Source organism: Podarcis cretensis (genome assembly GCF_951804945.1).
Source record: "Podarcis cretensis genome assembly, chromosome: 15".
Classification (NCBI taxonomy): Eukaryota; Metazoa; Chordata; class Lepidosauria; order Squamata; family Lacertidae; genus Podarcis; species Podarcis cretensis.
The window spans coordinates 4,179,227-4,183,940 of NC_137185.1; positions in this window are offsets into that span (position 1 = coordinate 4,179,227).

Consider the following 4,714-nt stretch of genomic DNA (forward strand, 5'->3'; position numbering starts at 1 on the left):
GTTACCAGTTTCCAGAGAGGTAGGTGTTTGGTAGCAAAGAGTCCCATGCCATAAAATTAATGGTGAAGTGTACTGTAGCCCACAAAAGCTTGTTCTCTGAAATAATTTATCTATACAGGCATACCTTGTTTTATTGCTTCTCGCTTTATTCTGCCTCGCAGATATTGCTCCTTACAAGGATGTGGGTGCAACTGCAAGGCAGGCCAGCTGCTTCCAGGGGAAGGAAGCGCCCCCCCCCCTCCTGTCACCACTTCTCTTCTAACCACAGAAATGGAACTGGCTGGGGATGGAGCTGGTTTTTTTCCCTTCCACCCCTGCAGCCAGCAGGACCTGGCTTAATTCTGACCATAGTATAGTGTAAACATAACCTTTATATGCACTGGGAAACAAAAAACAAACAAAAAATGTGTGACTTGCTTTATTGCAATATTCGCTTTATTGTGGTCTGGAACTGAACCTGCAATACATCCAGGGTATGCCTGTAGTCTTTACAGTGCCACAAACTTGTTCTCCGGTTTTCTTAGAATGGAGGATAGGAAACTGGCTGATATGAGATATCTGCTGTGCAGCAGAAAGGCAAACTTCAGCCACTTGCGGGGTTCAACTCTGTGGCAGCCAGGCCTTCAATGCCAGGAAGGACTTACTGGAACTATCATGAAGTCCAGAGGTAGGGAACCTCAAAGCCACGCTCCAAATGTGGCCCTCCAGACCTCGCTGCCCAGCCCTTGGGACCCTCCCCAGGCCACACACACTCTCTCTCTCTCCAGGTGGAACATCCCTTGCTGGCCTGCCTTCACACCTTTGTTTAGTGTTGTTGCCTGGCTAAAATGCATCCTTGAACTCTGATAATGCTTCATGCTCACTCTGGACGGAGGATAGAGAGAGAGGTGTGGATGTGTGTAGAAACTGGCCTGCAAGGCTGAAATTTACATTGCTCTCTGCCCACTTCTCTGCCAGCCATCAGCATGTGACCCCTGGATGGCCCCTGGGCTGTAAACACTTTCCCATCCCCTGGCCTCATTTTCTCCCATAGGATTGAATGGCAGCCAGGGCGTAAAAGTATCCCTGAGGTGACTGCTTGGGGCCATTGAGCAACTTCCAGCTGCCCCCTTGGCTACTGACCACAGTTTGAGAATGGGCAAAGAGCAGAGCTATAGCTGTTTTCTTTGCTTCCCCAATGCCTATTTAAGTTTATTCCATAGAACTGAATAAGAATTGCTGGAAATTAAGATTGCTCCAGTATGTGCATTCTGCCCTGCACATGCTCTCTCTTTAAAATGGCCATGGCTCAGTAGCAGGGTACATGTTTGGATGAAAAAGCTGTCAGGTTGAATCCCTGGCATCTCCAGGGAGGTTTGGAAGAGATCTATCCCCCTGCTGGCTGAAACTCTGGAGAGACCCTGCCAATCAGCATAGACAAAATAAAGCTAGATGGATCAAAGGTCTGGTTTCATATGAGGCTATTTCCTGTGTTCCTATACCTGGGAGAGACCCCACCTGAAACCCTGAAGAGCTGCTGCCAATCATTGCTAGATAGAAACTTCTGACTGACAGATAAGGCAATTTCCTGGGTTGCTTTGTCAAATTCTGGTGTGACTTAAGAGGCATAGCTCAGACGTTGACTCACAAACACACTGGCAGTGTGTTCAGATAGATGGGTGCACATTCACATATTAAAAGCAGTGTTACATGCAACATCTGGCTTGAGAAAGCAGGCATTTCTGCTCTGTGGTGCTGCACCTGCTCTTAATACATGATACATCTGTATAAAACCTGCAGCCCTGCAGAGCAGATTTGAGCCCTTCCAGGCTGCCCCATTATACCTGAATGGGGGCCTTGGACAACAAAACTGCTTCCCATAATACTGGGCTTTTTCCAGTAAGAAAAGCTGTGGGGAAATGCATGCTGAAAATGTGGAGTGGTACTTGCTTTGATGCAGCTTCATCTAACCTCCCTGCAGACAAATCAGAAGGAATGGTCATTGAATAGCCAATGTCATCTAAGCTCTTCTTTGCCGAATAGGAAGAAAGCTCAGTAAGCAGATCACTCAGAAGTACCCACAAAAGGTGAAAAGGAAGAAGAAAACTGCATCTTTATTCTGAAAAAAAAAAAATAAGCTTCAAACATAACTTTTTGCGGTCAAGCATGGCAGTTGGCATCAATCATGGCACTTTTAAAACGTAATGTGTAGACTTAAAAACAGACATGGTATTTCTAGGGCACAACAGCGTTGGAGGTTTATCAGGGTAATGAAATATTCAGGGTTCCATTTTGGGAATGTGAGATGTCAAATTTCGGAGTCGGTGAGTCAGGAAGAGCTTCCCTGCCAGTGCTGAAACTAAAGAGGAGCCGACAGAAGAGGGAGGGAGAGGAGACCAAGTTGTGACTCAGACATGAACCATTTTTGGCGCAGGAGACATGCGCAAGACAAAAGGATCCTACAGTGGGTGATGTCAACAAGCAAACGCTTTGTTTGGGAATAATAATAGCCGCTTACGTCTTGGCAGTGCCAGCTGAGAGGGGTGTTTGATATACTGGCTACGCCTGCTTAGCCACATGGAAAACGGGATAGTAATTGAGGGATGTTGTGACGCCTTTCTTAAAAAGAGCCGCTGATTGCTACTGATTGAAGCATTGATTGGTGCTTACTCTGCCTGGCTACGAGAGGGAAAATCTTTCTCTGTTCACTCAGTTCTTTTGATACATGTCATGGTTATGGTTCTAAGCCTCTTATCTTCCATGGTGGATAATTTTTTTTTAAAGAGCTGTCTCGTATACGGTATGTTTTACGCTATCCTTAAAGAAAAAGAGATGTCACTCGCTGGTGGGCAGTGTTGAGGCTACCACCTAATAATTATACCTTTTTACATACGGTATATATAAAATGTATATCCACAGAATCCAGCAGAAAATTCAAAGCAAAATAATTAGTACTGCCCTGCAAAAGAGTCTTGGGTAGAAGACATTGCATTCAAATTCTTCCTGAAAAGAGAAGCTGCAGGGTCAGATCTTGCCTTGAACTGATGTGGCTATTATTCTGTCAACACCATCACCCCGCCCCCACTATAATACTCTCCCCTGGGAGGCCAACCTAGCACAGACTCTAACATCATCTTCACATCAGTGTAAGAGTTTTTAAACATTGCCTAAAAGTTGCCTAGAGTCTGCCCTGTGTTAGGCAGTTAACAAATAATACAATCCATAATATGGTTTCCTTCCAGCTGTGCACTCCTATTCCTATGAGTGACATTGGCTTATTCTTTAGCAAGATCTTGCCCTTTGCCCTTTCACCTGTGCCTCATCATGACCTTTGCTTGGGAGCATCTGCAAGGCACTGTAGTGAGCATTCCAGTTCAAGCCAGAACAGAATCTGCCTCTTAACAGTAGGTTTACATGTACAGCCAGGTGCAATTGTTTTTCTTACACAGACACACCCCTCTTCGTTTGTGGCTGTTAAGAGTTAGATTTAGCTTTGCATGTTAACGTGGGGGTAAAGCAGCACGATACCGAAATGAGAGACGCCTGTAATTGTGCAAAATAAGACGTTTAGCTGTCCAATTTTGTCACGTTGACTCAAAAAGAAAATGTCAGCTTGTTTGGGGATTGATCCTCGAAATGCCAATTGTATCTAAATGCACGAATCCCAAAGATCCTGCTGATTATTAGTATTATTTAATTTGATACTACAGCAAAGCTCGTTGCTTAGGAGCTGGAGGAGGTAATAATCGCTACCCCACAAGCCTCAAGTCCCTACCACAGAGCTTAGCAGTAGCATTACCCTGTAGTTGTAACTTGTGTTACGGTTTTTGGAAAACGCTTAATTCTCTGTTCTAGAAAGAGAAAATGAGGCACTTAATTCCATATTGTTACCAGCATTTTCTGTTTTGAAGAATACGTAAATAAAAACTCCCAACACACCAATCAGGACCCTTTGTAGCAATCAGCTCTGAAGCAGAATAAACCTACCATAATTGTGTTTTTTTAAAAGCAAAAAACTCTGTGCTGGTGGAATCAGATACGCTGCAAGTGATATCTTTTTTGTCCAAAATATGCCATCCCTGGACACTAACCTTATTGGGTAAAAGATTTGTCTATCCCAACCTACTACTTACCATGCTGGATTTCTACTTGCAGGGAGATTCCTCCCCCCTTCCTCAGGAAACATTAACACTGATTTCCTCCTTGCCCTCCTCACCTGTCATCTGAAATAATACAGCCCATTCTACCAGTGAGGATTCTCGTGACTCATTACCACCCAATTCTGCTGCCACAGTTTCTGGTTGCAGGAGCCATTTCTTGCTGGGCTTGCCACCAAAGTGGTAGCATCACTTTGAGGTTATCCCTTTGGAGGTGGAGTGAAGCTAGGTTCCATTTTCTGTTCAGTGTTGTTAAATTTGAGTCCTCTCTATGGTTTACCCTGTTGCAAGCCACCTTGGAGATCATTTGATTGAAAGACAGGACCTATCAATCTTAGAAATGAATTAAATGATGTAATGGTTTTTATAATGCAGACTTTGAATTAGCAGTGGGCTCCAGTTTTTAAGTGGTTTTGATTTGCTGATATATGCTGGCATTGGCATTGGCTTGAAAGGCTTACTGTAAATCTACTTCTGGAACATTTACCGCAGTAAATGAAAGGAAATAATGAGTGTGCCCTAGAATAGAAATCCACTCTGGAGTGCGCACATACACTGTCGATAGAGGTCGTGTCCAC